This window comes from Thamnophis sirtalis, unplaced genomic scaffold, assembly GCF_051295495.1.
Source record: "Thamnophis sirtalis isolate CommonGarterSnake01/CBP01778 unplaced genomic scaffold, rThaSir2_p1.2 scaffold_2, whole genome shotgun sequence".
NCBI lineage: Eukaryota > Metazoa > Chordata > Lepidosauria > Squamata > Natricidae > Thamnophis > Thamnophis sirtalis.
Genome location: NW_028261382.1, coordinates 137,488,250 through 137,505,841, shown reverse-complemented (window position 1 = coordinate 137,505,841; position 17,592 = coordinate 137,488,250). Strand labels below are relative to the sequence as shown.

Below are 17,592 nucleotides of genomic sequence, written 5' to 3'. Positions count from 1 at the left end.
TAATTGTAAAAAAAAAATGCTTTGTTCCAAGTAAAATTAATAGAGTGAATAGTATTCTACTGTTTTGTTTATATGGACCAACTGTAACAATATGGCTTTTCTAATGTATGAACAATGAAGGTTGGTTGCTTTAGATCAGAGTTTAAATATAAATATGTTTCAAAATAGTCTCAAAATCCATACAAAAACCCTTGCTTGGTTGTAGATTGTACGATGATTCTATCAGTTATGATTTCTTGGTAAGGGCATATATATCACAAATATGTATACATGTGTGGGTGAGCAAGTGAGTGATATAAGGAATGTGAATAAACACATCTGCATTTGTAACATAAATCAATTTAAATGTCTCTTAAACCTTCTTTCCTTCAGATCCAAATTACAGTTTGCAGAGGGCCGTAATTGATCAAATGACTGATACAATACAGATTCAACTTTTTGAAAATCATTTTTCAAAATTTTCTAATACATAATCCACTACAGTATCTGTGGCCCATTAAGAACTTGTGTTTTATAAAGTGTTCTATTCCAAAACATAGATCAATCTGGCAACCTCTTACTACTTCATCCCTAAAGAAGTATCTGCTATACTGTACATTCAAGAGTCTGTTTTATTAAGTGCTGGCTACCAGTGAATGCTGGAATTCCTGAACAGCATGCATCTGAAGACTAAACCAAAATATCAGTATCTTTGTGTACTTATCACCAGAGAAATGTGGATTCATGCCCATTTCAGGTCATCCATATGTATAGTATTATATTAGAAATTAGAAGCTACTTGGGGGTAGAGAGGGGTTATATATTAAGTCTCTGAATGTATGAACGTGTGTCATGACTTGCTGTAAGACGTATCCAGTGCCTGCTCTGAGAAAATCTGAAATGCATGAATTGTAATAATGACTTGCACTAAGGAATTTCTGATGGCAGTGCAGAATGGCAAAAAACCTTGAAAATACTTATTTGAAAATGACACCTGTAAACTGCAAGAAATGAAAGAAAGAGGTGAGTGGAATAGTACAGATTGAATTGTGACATGTACTTAAAAGACTCACATGATAGTGTGAACTGGGGCAATAGATGTGGAATTCACAGCATGGAAATATGTGTTCAACAGATGTGGAATACCCATGTTTAGCAAAAACTATAGCCAATATACTCTCAGACCTAATAACTCAAAAGCTAGGTTGTGTGACCATTGAAAGAAGCACATACTAAAAATATGTATTCATGCTGATATATCTGAATATTACATGACATATCTGTATAAATATTAGTTAAGCTTCTCAATCTATTGGAAATCAATGAACTTAGGCACTTAACACATATGTATGTATGTATGTATATACATACGTACGTGCATACACACACACACACACACATATATATATTCATATATATTCATATATATATATATTCATATATATATATATATATATATATATATATATATATATATATATATATATTCATATATATATATTCATATATATATATATATATATACATATATATATTCATATATATATATATATATATATATATATATATATATATGTATATGTATATGTATATGTATATGTATATGTATATGTATATGTATATGTATATGTATATGTATATATGAATTATCTTATTCCTAGACTGAGGGGCCCTATATGGCACTCATTCACAAGTGATCTCATTGGATTATTGCAATGCTCTCTATGTGGGGCTGCCTTTGAAGAGTATTTGGAAACTTCAGCTGGTGCAAAAGTGTAGTAGCGCAGTTATGTGTTTTTGGTAGAACATGCTACACTTCTGCTCTGGATTCCAGTTTGTCTCTGGATTCCAAGGTCACCTTTATAGCCCTAAATGGCATGGAACTGGGTTATCTGAGAGACTGTATTTTGTTATCTTCTGCAGTTCTTTCTCTTCTATTCTGAGGTCTCCAGGTATTGCCATGTCTACAATCCAGACTTTTTTGTCTTATTGACAAATTGTTAAGTCATTATGTGGCAGATGCCTATTATGTGGCAGATGCTTGTTTGTTTGAATTACAAAGTCCCAGAGCACTTTAACTCCATTTTCTATTTCATGTTCCCATCAGTTCTTGCTTGCAGACAGATAGTATTTCTTGCAGATCTTCTAATGCACCACTGTTGCTACTTTGTCATAGTGTTGTTCGTATCAGTCTGGGCAAACATCTTGCAGCAGCTAACCAGGTAATCTACTGTCTCTTTAGCTTCTTTGCAGAGGTGGTGGTTGCTATCTGTTGCTGTTTTCTCAACAGTTTTCTCTCTTACCTTGTATGCATTTGTTCTTAAGACTTGATCTTGTGCAGCCAGAATAACCCCCCTCTGTCTCTTTCTTCAACTTTATTGCTCTTAGCCATTGTTGGGTCTTGCTATTATCTGTTTCCCCCTACTTTTTTAATGTACTGGTTATGCAATGCTTTGTCTTCCCATGCCTCTTTTCTGTTCTTCATTTGGTCTTTTTTTGTAGGTCAGTTGGTCTCTCCTGTACTCAGTCAGCCGCCTTGGTATTCTAGCTTCAGTGCATCTCCTTCAATGTTGTTCAGGTATCCTTCCAATGGTCTTTTTTTTCCCTTCAACAATCTGATGTACTTGCAACATTCCATGCCCACTTATTTTCCTTGACAGTAGTGTCTGACAACATTGCTGCATGAATGAAGGACAAGATTCATTATTATTACTTTCCTGGTCTTCCTATCCAGGGCTTTTAGTTATGCTTGAATCCGTTTCATTATTCCAGATGTGTATCTAATGACTGGAATTACCCAGGTGTTAATTGTCTTGATGGTATTGGTTCCATTAGTTTGGACTTTAAGAACCTTCTCACTCTCTTAATATATTCATTTCTAACCTTATTCTTGACTTCAGTATGCTTGATGCTTGACATTGAAGGATACCCAGGTATTGGTAGCAATCTTAATCCAGACTCTTGATGTTCTTTCCCTAGGGCATCTTGACATCACTATTTTTCTTCATTTGATGGTAAGCATGCACATTTGTCCAGTCCAAACTCCATTGCAATATCTTGCCTGTATAGATGGACAGTGTTGAACAGCAATTCTATTTCAGATGGTGTTTATAGTTTGTTGCACAGTTAGCCAGATACTCAGACTCAAATTAGCATTTTTATCAAATTTTTGAGTCTGTCCCAAGGATCTGGATTAGGTAGATGTTTATGTTTGATAGTATTAGTGGTATTGTTGTAGGATGTAAGCATTCCAAGTAAATCTGTCTTTTGCAATTATTATTAACTATTTTTTAGATCGTTGTACATTTCCCAGAGTAATTTGTTTTGTTAAATGGGCAGCCATGTTCATTTGAGAAATAAGTAAATAAATAAAATAAAATTATACAATTCTGTATTGTACTGCAGTACAGTATAGACAGGTAGTCCTCAATTTACAGCTATTCATTTAGTGACTGTTCAATGGCATTGAAAAAAGTGGCCTATGACCATTTCACGCTTACGACTGTTGCAGAATTCCCATGGTCATGTGATCACAATTTGAATGCTTGGCAACTGGCATGTGTTTATGACATTTGCAGTGTTCTGTGGTTATGTGATCACCTTTTGCGACCTTCTGACGAGCAAAGTCAATATGGAAGCCAGGTTCACTTAACAACCATGTTACTAACTTAATAACTGCAGTGAGTCATTTAACAATTGTAGCAAGAAAGTTCATAAAATGGGACAAAATTCAATTATAACTGTCTTGCTTAGTAATGGAAATTTGGGGTTCAATTGTGATCATAAGTTGAGGAATATCTGTATTGCATTGAGATTCCAAACTCATTCTGTATTATATTTGTTTTGCTTTTCTATCAGGAAGAAAAAAGTTAGTGTGCTCTTCCTTCCACTATTTACTAGTGGCCTAATACCTAGCGCAAGAGCTAGTTTGGTTAGTGGTTAAGGCATCAGGCTAGAAACCAGGTGGCTCTTCTGCCTTAGGCACGAAGACAGTTGAGTAACCTTGGGCCAGTAACTTTCTTTTAGTCCTATGAAGAAGATAATGGCAAACCATTTCTGAAAAATCTTGTCAAGAAAACGCATAGCTTAATTTTTTTCTAGTATGGAAAGTAAAACTTTTTCAATTCTCAATTGAATTTTCAATTCAGTTAAACTTTTGTCTTTAACTTGCAAGAAATTCTGTAAGATTGAAGTGAGTCTTTTGTCTGAAGATATAAAATATATGTTTTGCTATATATCTTTTAGAGAAAATAAAAGGATTTGATTGTTTTAAGATTCCTTATAAGTATGTTTCCAACTTTATATTATGCTTCTTGGAAACTACAAAATCTTACCAGTTGCCTAAAACTGGAATCTATGTTCGCTACAAGATATGTGGTAAATGAATTCAATCAATCAATAAAAATGTACAGGCCTTTTTTCCCTAACTCTTTCAAAGTATGCTTGTGTTAAGGCTTTAATTTGAATTCTGATTGATTGAATGCATTTATTGTTTGAATGTATATGAATGCCCATCTTAAATTCATGAATCTGGGCAACTAACAGTTAAAACCATTATAAAAAGATAATAATACAAACATATCAAAGAAAATGCCACAGATTTTGTGCCATAGATAGTGGTTTGCATATATGCATAGAACCATAGAAATATTTAGGCCATTTACCCATTTCCCTTTTCTGTGTACCAAACTAAAGCATTCTCAGCAGACTGACCATTAACCTTTGCTTTTGTTCAGTCAGTGAAGAAGAGCTTAGCATCCTCTTGGTCAAATTGTTTCTTTCCCCTAAACTTCATATGAAATTTACCTTCCTATAATTTAAAACTGTCATTCTATGACAAACTCTGAAATTATTGAGAACAGGATTTATTGTGTGTGTGTGTGTGTGTGTGTGTGTGTAATATTTCATATATTTCAAGAACGTTGTATCTCTCTTCAGTTATCCTTTCTCAAGGCTAAACATGCAGCTTCTTAAATTTCTCTATAGGTTTTAGTTTCTAGTCTCTGATCATTTTTATTACACTTCTCTGATTATGTTCTAGTTTGTCTGAATGTTTCTTAAGTGCAGTACCCAGAAGTTGACTTAGTAGTGATGGGATCTGATCAGTGCAGAATAGATCTATGTGATATACAGTATTTGTTTCTTATGAAGGTTATTTCTGTCTTCTAGAGCAGTGTTTTTCAACCTTTTTTGTGCAAAGGCACACTTTTTTCATGAAAAAAATCACGAGGCACACCACCATTAGAAAATGTTAAAAAAAATTAACTCTGTGCCTATATTGACTATATATAAAGTGTTTTTCCCACGGCACACCTTACACTATGTCACGGCACACTAGTGTGCCGCGGCACAGTGGTTGAAAAACACTGTTCTAGAGTATTAACTGTACCAATAAAGGACAATATTTGTAGTTCAGGGTTGAAATGAAGGGTCTTCGATACTCTCTGAGCTTGCTTATTTTCTTGCAGATGTTTCATTACCCAAACTACATCATCAGTGTTCTGCAAGAAAACAACAAAACTCAAAAAGCCCCAAAGTTCCCTCAGTATTAGCTGCTCCCTCCAATTTTGGGTTATCCAAATGTGATAAAGATTCCCCCATTTCTTAGTCCAACTCATAATAAAAATATTTAAATAAGGTATTTGAACTTTATTGTACTTCTCAAATTTAATGAACAACCATTGATGAACATTCTTTGAATATCCATGGTACTACTTTATAATTTTTAGGAAAAGTTCTCAACTATTGATGTCAAATTGATTAGTAATTCCATGTAGCCTCCTTTTCTCCATTTTTGGAAATAGTTATGCTATATAAACATTTATAATGATCTGAGAAATAACTAGTTAATACCTTCAATACTCATAAGGTCTGGACATCTAAGCAGTCAAGAGATAGTCCCAGATGATGTTTCTATGTCTTCCATACTTTAATCCTGTCTCTTTTCTCATCCTACTTTTCACAAATTCCTGGTGATTTGCATACCTTTTTTGTTAGAGAGATTGAAGCAAATAGAACAGGAAGTTGGGTATGTTTAGCTACTTTATTATTAGCATTTTGCCATTTTACTGAGCAATTTACTCTGAACGAACCTTAAAATCTTAAAGTTACATGTGCAACATGCAACAGCTAAACTGGTAAACTTCAACATTCAAAGCTTCAGTCACCTAGTCAATCTGTGTTATCAGTTTATATTAAAAAGAAGCTTCCTGTATTTTCATGCAAAAGTAGAATTTTAAAATGTATGTAAATCCTGCAGGCCAGCTCAACCTGAGTTAGGTGGACCAATATTCTAATTTGATATCAGACACCATCTTCAGTGTATTACTCGCTGAAAAGGTGCTTCTAATAATTGAACAAGATATTTTAAATGTGCACGTTACTCTGCCAGTTTCACATATAAAAAACTGTGAACTAAATAATGAACTCAACTCTTATCAGAAAAGTAACAGTAGATGGTAGGAATGATAGCTAGCAAACATGGATTTTGGTGATTCATACACAAGGAACTTGGGACAAAATGGCCAGTGACCTAACCACAGTATTCATCTGGACTCCCTGTCTGTTAACTTGGGTAACTTATTTCACTCTAACTTCTGAAGGCATACTATGATATCTTCCAATTAAACTCGTTAAAAATGTTAAGTTTTGCCCTGTATAATTATAACCACATTCAGATACTTTACAAAAATATATTAATCTCTTTCAGTATTTTTAATTTGGGAATAGTGGGCACCCTGGCAATGCTTGTGCTTCAGTCCATATACCAATAGGCTTTAACATTTCATAGTCCTTACAACTCAGGGATATAGAATTTCTCCCCCTGTATGTTATACCCAGGGATCTCTTGGGAGCCATAATGGAAAAAGAAGATGCCCTTCAGCACGTGGCCATTTGTCTTACGGAATTCATGGGCAAGACTCCCATAATAATTTCTGACAGGTTCACATCACCCTGCATCTTGTCTTTTAATATTTGTTGCACATGCTGTACCACTGAGGCAGTTCTAATGGAGCTTGGAAAGAGCATATCCAAGACCTCGTGTTTCTTAAAAAACAAAAGCTACTAGATTTGGTGACTACAATCCCTATGAACCTGATCACGATGCCCCAAAATATCGCGAAGGGATCAGACGGGGGAGCCCCGAGGATTCGCTCACGGGAGAAATCGTCATCCCGTGTTGAGGGATCCTGCGCTGTTAACAGACGGATTCCCAGCAACCGGCTCCTCGCTGAAGCGGAAAATTCAAGATTTGCGAGGGGCTCTTATTTGCAGGTGCCTTTCTTTATTCTTTCCCAAACTTGATAACCGACAAGCAAGTTTCCCTGCTCGTGCAGGTCGAAAAACTTTTCCAAGCCAAGAAAAGCAGCCGCAACAGGAGCAAACTGCCGGCCGAGGCAGCTTCTGTGTGGGCAACTTAACGCTGGGTCTGCGGGAAGCCACGAGGACTCCGGCAAATGCCGCCTTTGCTTTCGGGGTTCTCGGGCAATAGCCCGTGGGGCAAGTAGATAAGGAAGGGCGCCGCTGCCGCTTCTGTAGCGGCACGTTAAACTCGACCTCCTCTTTCCTCTCCTCGATGGGCGGGAGGGAAGGAGGGAGCGATGCGAGAGCCGAGAGCCGGGTATTGACTTGCCTGAGCGCTTGTGTCCCCAGCGCCCTGTCAACATTTGACGTCCCCTCCCCCACTACACATCTTCCCTGCGTCCTCCTCTCCCGGGAGGGGATGGGAGGAGCTTCCTCTCGGACTGAAAAGGCCACCGCGAGGTGGGGGGAGAGGTTAGTGACCTTCCCCCTCCCCCCCCCGCTTTTTAGGAGGTCTGGATTCTTGCATAAATTATGCCAGCAGTTGATGACGTTAAGGGGCGGAGCCTTGGGAGTGCGCGTTCTTTCCTCCCTCCCGCTCGCCCACGGGAAGGAGGGTGGATAGTGGCGTCGGGGGCGCGCCTCGTGGCGGGCGGAGGGAGCCAGCGAGCGGACAGGCAGGGGGCGGTAGCAGCGGCAGCCGCCTGGCTGGCTGGTGTGTCGCTCGGCTTCTGCGGACGCGCTCGGGAACTATCGGATTAAACTTGAATCGAGTGAAATTACACAAAGGAGGGAAGCGGACCCGGGACCCGGTGGAAACCTCGAGGAACCTCAGTGACCTCCTGGCCGGCCCGGATCAGGGGTATCCGCCTGCCTCGCTTTGATTGCCCGGCTGAAACCAACTCCCGGTCCGTGTGCTCCTGTGTGGGTCTCTTCTCTCCGCGCTTGCTTGCTTGTTTGTTTGTTTGCGGGGAAGAGGTGCTCCCGGGGGCCCCGGCTCGCCTCACCGCCTGCTCCGCTTCCGAAAACGGCGCCGAACCCATCCCGACCCGGTAAGTGACCTCGCCTTGAGAACCGGGGAGAGCCGGAGGGCAACGGCGCACCGGCTCTGGAGCTGCTGCCCGGCTGGCCGGGCCCCACAGCAGGTCGGGGGAGGGGTAAGGAGAGCAATGGAGCCAGTGTGTGCGTGCGCGGATCCTCGCCCGGTTTCCGCCGGTGCTGCTCTCTGGTCCATGTGCATCCCCGGCCGAGGAGCTTTTCAGGATGTGGGGGTGGGGTGGGGTGGGGGGAGGCGAGAGAAAGGAAGGAGGAGGAAGCAAATACACCGGAGAGCGGGAGCCGGAGCGACTCCGGCGGCGCTTCTCTTTCTGACCTCTTCTCTCCTTCCCTCCCCCCTCCTTCCCCGGTTCTTTCCTCGAGCGCAAGTTTGGAGGGCGATTAAAATAGGAGGAAAAGTTGTATGAAAGTCTCCTTGAAGGCAGGAGAAGCGGGGCCGGCTGTGGAATCGAAGGGGGCGCGGGGGTGGGGGGTTGGTGGAGGCGGAGGGCTGAGAGACTCCCGGGAACGCTCTCCCTCCGCCCTGCTGGCCATGCCGAGCGCTCCTGGCCCTGGCAGCACAACAAGCGCTAACAAAGTGCGGGGGCCGGCCCTCCCCGCCTCCCGCTAGCTAGCCTGATCCGGGGGCTCATCGCGCGGACACATGGAGCCGTTGGAGGCGGAGGGGAGAAGTGAAGGGAGAGAAAGAGGAGAGGGAGCGCGAGGGAGCCGAAGGAAATGGAGGTGATGGTGGCGCGGGGGTGGGGTGCTGGTGGGTGGGTGGGGGAGAGGCACGAGGTTGCGCCGGGGTTATTTGTCTTCCCTGAAGAGGAGCGGGGAGGTTGGTAGTGGGAGTGAAACGGGAGTCACACGCGGGGGACGGTGCGGGGAGGGGTTCCCTACTGTTTCCTAACAACCCAAGAAGAAAACTGAGGGGGGAGGCGGGAGAGGGAGAGAGGCAAAGAAGAAGGGAGAGAGAGAGAGAGAGAGACGCTGTCTAAGCGGACTGGCGACGGCAGCAACAACAACATAATAGAGATTTAACCCCGCGGACCAAGTCTGCTTCCCTTTCTCTCTCTCGGTGTGTGTCTTTCTCTCCCTCCCCCCCCCCCCCCCATCGCCACCTTTCGCCTGCGAGCTTCTGTCTCTTCTTCCCTGGTCAGAAGCGGGTCGCCGAGAAGCTTTCTCCGGTGTCCATAGTTTTCCCCCTCCCTTCCCGAAACCAAGGCCATTTTGAGGGTGAGCGGAAAAGGTGGTTTGAGGCCAGGCGGTCAGGGAGTGTGTGTCTGTTTAGGTTTGATTCAGCGGAGGGCGCGGGGCTGGCCAGGGATTTGGTTTCTGCTGGGCTCGGGTGGGTCGGTGCGTTGGTGCGGGGCGCTGGGCTGGTGGAAGTGAGAAGCGGACGCTGGAGGGGTGGATGTTGGCGGGGGGAGTTGATGAGGGGGGTGGGGAGAGTGTTGTGAGTGGGTCTCGGGGAGAAGGAGCAGCCATCATTAGACTGCATTCGTTTTTTCCCCCTTGGTGGTATTGCATAAGGAGCACTCTCTCCTGGAGCGTTTGACACCCTCTTAAACTGAGAATGGGGCAGTCCTGGGGAGACATCAGGCTTATGGGATGTATCTGGGTAGGCAGTAAATTGGAGAGTTTCCCCAAAGCACTTTTGAATATTGCTCGCTTTGCTTGAAAGTAGTTTCTTTAAGGAGACAATAGACAAAAGAAAAGTAGCAGGACAGGGGGAGTTTCCTTTAAAATATTAAGGGAATGTTAGGTGCAACAGTCTACTCTTTCTAGTTTGCCTTTGTTTTTGTTTGGTGAGGTGTTCAGTATGCTTTTAGGCTTGGTTAGGTTAAAAAAAGTGATTTTCCCCACTACTTGGTCCTTGTATATTTCAGTTTGTAAAGTTGAAATCTCAAACCAGTAATTGCCCCTGACCTGCAAAAGAAATGAGTTCCTAATTTTATTTCTTGAGCAGTAACTCATCTTTTTTACTTGAAGAATATTTATTTTTATATATCATAATATGCACAATAAATACAAGAATAAAAGTTGAATGAAATATTTCTCTTTTCTCACAGATCATCCTGTGTAACGGAGACAAAAAAATCATAGTGACTATGACTCTAGCAGCATGGGTAGCTGATTTATCCCAATTATAAAGCCAGTTAGTTTGCAGTAATGTGTGAGTATTATTAATTTTAAAAATCAGAGTTGTTAATTATTTTTGTAGAAGCCATGATTCATAATTTTCCAGTTAGTATACTACATCTGTTGCTTGAAGTGTGCTTGTTTTACTGCTGAACAGCAGAGGCTCTCAGTCTTTAACCTAAAATGGCAGCTTAATTTGACTAGGGCCCCATTCATTGACAATGATAATAAAAAGGCTAAATGTAGCTGAATACATTGTTTAGAATACAACTGAGAATTCTGCCTTCTTTTATAAGATATGCAGAGACTACAACTTGTATCAAGACTATGAAAGTTCCCCCCCAAAAAACTATGGTAAATGTGGGATTGATTTATGAAGAACACATGGTTAATAATTGGCAAGATAATGTAGTGATCATGAAATAACTAGTTCTAAAATAGAGAAGAAGAAACGTAATCTCTTTCAAACTCTTTTTCACTGGGTTTGAAGATGTGAGATATATTTATATATTTATATGTGAAGTGTAAAACAGGTGAATTGTCACTCATATTTTAAAAAATGATTTTCATTTTAATAATAATTCAGAATGTAACTTATTTTTGACAAATTTGTTCTTTTAAACATAAGAAAACCAATCATTGGAAATTGTAATTCTTACTGCAAGTGTCTAGTTTTTTAAAAAAATATTTTTTATTCCTCCTGAATTCAACATTTTCAGAACATCTGTATACTTAAAGATACACAAATAGCATATTTTTACTATTACATTTTACTGTACTTCTAGGATCTAGGGTCCCATTTTGTAAAGGTTATCAATTTCCTAAGTTTAATTAGAAATATAAAAGTTTTTGAAACTCTTGCTACTTTTTCACGCAATTTTTAAACAGGTTATTGTTGGGAATGTTTTTATTGATGTTTAAAATAAATGATTGTTGAAATAAGATACAAGGCATATTTAAGATCTGCAAATAAATGTAGTCTTCAAATGCAATGCATCACATCTGAAAACTTTCTATGAGGAAAAAGATCTTTTAATCAACTCTATTGTAGCAAATTACTCACAGTAACTTGAGAATTTTATGACATTATTGATATTATTATTCTAAAACTTCCAAGGCAAGAAGATTATATTGATTGCTGATTTTGAAGATTTGATAGAAAAATTCTCAAAGGTTCACAGATGTAAAGCTAAATTCATCTTTCAGTTGCTGAAAGTTCAGGTGAAGGTAGATTCTTGAGAGGCATTTTAACATTTTCTGCAGCATAGGACAGGGGAATACCCTTAACTATTTTGAATGTCTGCCTTATCTTTACAGTTATGCTCAGTCTTTGAATTTAGCATAATATTCAAAAAGAAAACAATATCTTTCCCTCTTAACAGACAGTGATAGAAGTAAATTTTCGCTGATTTCTAAAGCTAATAGAATTTGAAGCTCTGTGGCATTAGTTGCTGGAGAAAGCTTTTGTAAGCTGTTTTGGGGAGATGTGAAAAATGGAGATCAACAAAGCTTTTGTAAGACTTTACCTTCAAGTTATGATCTATGAAGCCAGTCATTTCAGTCATGTTGGGTTATAGAAACCTCATATCTATCTCAATATGGCTCAAGATTTTATGTGGACATTCCATTTGCAACATCTTGAGCAACCGTGCAAATTATGTACAATCTTAAACATCTGTATATAGCTCTAGAAACCATAGTTCAATAGGAGATTCCAGTTGTATGTGGGTGTTTTGAAATTGCATATCAGATTTCATGTTCTATTGAGGAAACACAGTTGTACCCACAACAAGCATGATTACCACATAGTCCGGAACAATCCTTGCTGTGGAACATACCAGATATCCTCAATATAGGAACTTTTATTCAGTGATATATCTGGCACCAATTTTAATGTTTAGAGGTGATTAGCAGAAGTATTGATCCCATACATTACCATCAACCATATTTGGATGGTCCGTTTACTTTTACTTTATTTCAGAGAGATAGTCAACATTTTTTGAAGCAACCATTATGTTTTATACATGTATCCCAGAAATTTTCTTTTGGATAATCATACTGTATTAAGTAGTGATGTTTCATCATATTTATCTATTACTATAAGATTCAATTACAGATTATATACATTGAGTAATAACTGAGATAAGTACAAAATATACGTAATATTCAGAAACCCATCACTAGAACACATTCTTGCCTCTTTTATTGTAAGTTGTTTTTTTTTTTTTTTTGGTAATGCAAGTGTATATATGCTTTTTCAGTACTTATTTCTGGGTAAGTATTTTCAGGATTACAGCCTGAAATGTTTAGGTACAGTATTTGATTGGAAAGATTATGTAGTTTTTCTCACCAGCACATCTTGTAGCATGTCCTTATCATCTTATGTTCAAAGCAGATTAGTTGTTAATTATGTATTATGATTTCTTAAATAAGCTACAACTGCCTATTCATCCAATTGGAGTCCCAAACGAATTAGATCATATTATAGAATATCATAAATTATGAGTCCAACCACTGTTTTCACATTAAAATAAAATATTCTTTTATCCCGCTGATCAATTTGTATAATTGCTAATATCTAAAAAAAATTCTGAATTAAATATTCTAAAGTTTGAAATACATTCCAAAATTCTTAAACAGTTACGAAGTGATTACTTTCTAAGTTTCAGTACTATTTTTTGATTCTGTAAATGTAAATTTAGGTACATACATGAAAATTTTAGACAATTAAAAAGTATAATTTTGATCTTTTAAAATCCTAAATTAAGAATAAAGGCTAGGTAGTATCCACCATATATTAAAATGGAATTGATTTGGTTATTTTCAGTAGGCTATATAAAATTTATTTGTTCATTTGGGACTTTTTAATTCATTTTTTTAACATTTATAATTTTTGTAACAACCATATGAATCAGAATTTCTGATATTGTGGTAAACCAGTTTGAAATTAGATCGAATCAGTTGAATTATGAGGCTGATTCTACCAATATAGTACTGATAGTCCTCAACCTATAACCACAGTAGAGTACAAAATTTCTGTTGCTAAGCAGGACAGTTGTTAAGTGAGTTTTGCCCCATTTTACTATTTTTCTTGCTACATGTGTTAAGTGAATCACTGCAATTGTTAAGTTAGTAATATGTTTGTAAAGTCTGATTTCTCTATTGATTTAGCTTGTCACAAAATGGCAAAAAGTTATCATATGACCCACGGATTTTGCAACCGTCATAAAATAGTTGCCTAGCATCCAAATTTTGATCACATGACTGTGAAGATGCTACAATAGTATAAGTGTGAAAAATGGTCATGTCACCTTTTTCAGTGTTGTAACTTTAAACAGTCACTAAATGAATGGTTGTAAATTGAGAGCTAGCTATATTTTGATGTTCGTTCAGCCAAAATATAGTGTTTGGCCTCATGAGATCTTTGAATTTAAACCTATTGCCAGTATTTCATGTTTGTCTAATTACTGGCAAAATTTCCCTGTTTGGGCTTCTAGTGTTCCAAGATAGAGTGTCTGGTAGAATAATGTGTACATAAAGGAACAAATCTATCCATAATTCCCAAGCAAGTGAATCTGGCTAATATAACATACCCCAAAATAGGTATATGTTCAGATTAAAAGATGTAGTCCTGAATAAGAAAACAGAAGTTTGAAATGAACACACTAGGGCAGGGCTGTCAAACCCCTGGCTCATGGGCCGGATGAGTCACGCACTGGCCACGGCCAAGCATGGTTTAGCGAAGGGGGAAAAAGTCCCAATATGACACGTGACACCGCCATGATGAGGTGAGTTTGACACCCCTGCACTAGGGTTTATCAGTTCATCAGGAACTTGAAAAAAAGTAGTGGCAAAAATAGTCAATGAAAAGCACATTTGAATATTCTATGAAATTTGTATTTATTCTATCATTGACATAGAATAAATTTTCAGAGTGAGTAGACCTGTAGGAGTATTTGAGGAGATCTTTTTGCAGACATAGGAGAATTTTCGCTATAGATGTTAACTTGATCAAGCTTGTAAAAAATTGATCTTAGTGCTTGTGTCTGAGATGATAGTAGTGTTCCAATATTTGAGGGGCTGCCACAGAGAGGACGGGGTCAAGCTATTTTCCAAGGCATCTGAAGGCCAGACACGGAATAATGGATGGAAACTAAAAAAGAAGAGATTCAACCTAGAAATAAGGAGAAATTTTCTGACAGTGAAAACAATCAACCAATGAAACAGCTTGCATTTGGAAGTTATGGGAGCTTCATCACTGGAGGCTTTCAAGGACAGGTTGGGCTGCCATTTGTCAAGTGTAGGGCATTGGACTAGATGACCTATAAGTTCCCTTCCAACTCTGTTAATCTAAAAATAAATGGAAAGTGGTATATTTGTATAGAAATTTTGGAATTTGAGTTTCTCTGTTTTACATAGCTCAGTATCATTTACTATGGACAGTTTATTGAAACTGTACTGGACACTGTAAATATCTTTTTGACATAGTGCATTCTCACTGTAGGAATTCAAACTATAATATCTGTGAGAGAAATCTATCTACCCTCTTTTCGAATTCATTGACTGAAGGAAAACTTGCTACCTTGATTAATGGATTGCTCCTAAATTTCACATACAATTTGCTTTCCTATAACAATACATTGTTACCTATTCTGCATTGTGGAATTATTTAATAGGTCTTGATCTCCCTGCTATCTTTTCTCTTAGTTTCTTCTCATATGAAATTTCTAGTACTCTTGTTGTTCATCTCTGCAGCTTTTTTGGGTTTTCTGATTGTTTTTAAAATTTAGTTCCCGTTAGTGATAACAGAATTTGAATAGGAAGAATATGTTGCCCTGATTTGACAGGTTATGACACATAGTCTCCTGCTTGCAAGCCTGGTGCCTTAACCACTGGACCAGAGGTAGTATTCTACCGATTCGGACCAGATCGCCCAAACCAGTAGTGGAAATCACGGGTGACTTCGCCCACCTGCACTTGGCTCTACACCATTTTGGTCATTTTTTCCCCACCAAAAGCGCATGCGTAGAAGGATCTGCGGATGTGCAGAGGTGGTGTGTGCATTCACATTTGTGAACGGGTAGTAAAGGTAAGTGTATACCACCCCTGCACTGGACCAAATATTGATGTCATACTGACTAGTCTGTAGTGTTCTGAACCTTCCTTTCCTTTCTTTTTGTAGACAAGACCACACTAGTTATCTTCCAGTATTCTGCAGGATAGACAATTGATCATTCCTTTCTCCCTTATTTATAGTAGTAATATTTGTGTACCAAAAGTCTTGAGTGACTAACAATCAGAACCATCTTACAAACTCTTAATACAAGTAAATAAGCTCACCAAGGGTAATAAAATTACAACAGAATCATAAGAGATTTTTAAAAAGCCCAAAGTCATATGTTCATTAGTACATAACAATATTAAAGCATGCCTTTCTCTTGGATTAGAGTATAAAGGCAGCTCTTCTGAAACTTGTGACAAAAGAATAGACTATGTCTCAAAAGGGAAGAACTTCAGAGCATGTGGTCAGCAATTGAAAAGACTCGTTTTCTAGGACCTGAATGAAATTGATCCTGTTCAATTTGTTTGGAATGGCAGATGAATATGGGGAAAAACAGTCAAACACATAACCCAGTCAGGAGCCATTTTGAACTTTAAAGGTGACAACCAGCACCTTGAATCGCACCTTGAATGCAACTGGAAGCCAGTTATGCTGCCCTGGATTCACTTGATCCATAGTGTCAAAACTGCTGTTTTGGAGAGATTTAATCCCAGTCTGTATCCTCTTTTCAGAAAAGATGTTCTAATAGTGGCTTTCTAGCCTTTATAAGAAAAGAAAATGGGAACATAATAGTTTTTAAAATTATTTTGATTGAACAAAACATTTGATGTTAAAGTATGATAGAAACATATATGAAGTCACATGCAGAATTCTAAGTTTGTTTTCACACTCTTATCTATTGTAAGATTTATTAGAACATCTGCTAAATGAACAATGATGTTTTCAGGATTACTATATATGTATATGTATGGAAACTTAATTGACTACAATTTAATAGTTTTTAAAATTATGTAAGAGTTCTCATTGGTACATTTTTTATATTTTTCTTCGAATGTCCTCTCTAGTATACTTAGGTCAAGTTTTCCCTTTTTGCTGCTGAGCCTCATTAATATGCAACTAATTTTAATTGGCAATCTGTAGGGAATTGGTCTGCTCATAATACATAGGCATGAATCATCACATAACAGTGACAGTATTCATCACTGAGTAGCAGTGCATTCCTAAAATCCATGTCTGTGGTCAGGTCTGTCTATTATAACAGAAACTTACCTTGAAGTAGGCCCTACTGACCACATCCATCAGGTTAGATCATTTTTTTTTTAGTATTAATTTTTATTTTAAACACATAAGCATATCAACAGAAACAAACAAATGACTTAAAAACAACATAGGAACAATAAGTTCCATCGTATATCATACAGCAGTTCCGAATCGGTTTCTTTGCAGTTAGTGTTTTCCCTTCTATACATTTCTATCTTGCGTTCATAATCTCCTTATTCGTTATCCATGTACAATTCTTTATTTATTTGTACGTAGCTACTTATGACCAAATATTATTTACCTATATTGTGCTTTATATTTTTACTGTCATTTATTCTCTTACATACAGTTATAGGTATACATTCACAGTTATTCTTTTTCTTTGCCATTCTTATATTATTATTATTCCATTTAAAAGATTATAAGGTATAGTTTGGAATGCTTTGTTTACCATCCTTCGCACCTTATTTTCTCTTTCTTTTCTTTTCTCCCTTCCTTCTCTACTTCCTTCCTTCCTCCTCTCCTTCCCCTTCTTCCTTCCCTTACCTCTCCCCTACTCCTACCCTCTTTCTTCTCCTTCCTACCCTCTCTCCTTCTCTTTCTCTCTCTCTTCCACCCTCCACTCCTTTCCGTTCCTTCGTCCCTCCATTCTCTACTTCCTTCCTCCCCTCCTTTCCTTCCTTCTTCCCTTCCTTTCTTTTTCTATTGTTATAGGTGTCTCTTTCAACTCCCAGTTTATGTTTTCTTGGGGATGGTATTTCCACAAGCCCATTTTTGTTTCATATCATTTCCTTTTTTCTCTATTTATC

General features: G+C 38.4%; 1 protein-coding gene and 1 long non-coding RNA gene across 5 annotated transcripts in view; both read left to right on the top strand.

Moving 5' to 3' along the window:
* Positions 1-2,025: 2,025 nt before the first annotated feature.
* LOC148049187 (uncharacterized) lies at positions 2,026-5,570 on the top strand. Its single transcript, XR_015695390.1, has 3 exons — positions 2,026-2,201; positions 2,959-2,993; positions 5,448-5,570. It is a non-coding gene; the product is annotated as an uncharacterized LOC148049187 (long non-coding RNA).
* Positions 5,571-7,969: 2,399 nt separating this feature from the next.
* The window catches only part of CHD7 (chromodomain helicase DNA binding protein 7), a 217,629-nt gene continuing 208,006 nt past the window's right edge, over positions 7,970-17,592 (top strand). For 3 of the 4 annotated variants that reach the window (XM_087707027.1, XM_087707026.1, XM_087707023.1), the window contains exons 1-2: positions 7,970-8,333; positions 10,392-10,495. The gene's annotated coding sequence lies outside the window, so the exon portion shown is untranslated. Of the gene's footprint in view, positions 8,334-8,929; positions 9,061-10,391; positions 10,496-17,592 lie in introns of those variants that run through there. The other variant, XM_087707024.1, reaches the window with a different exon arrangement.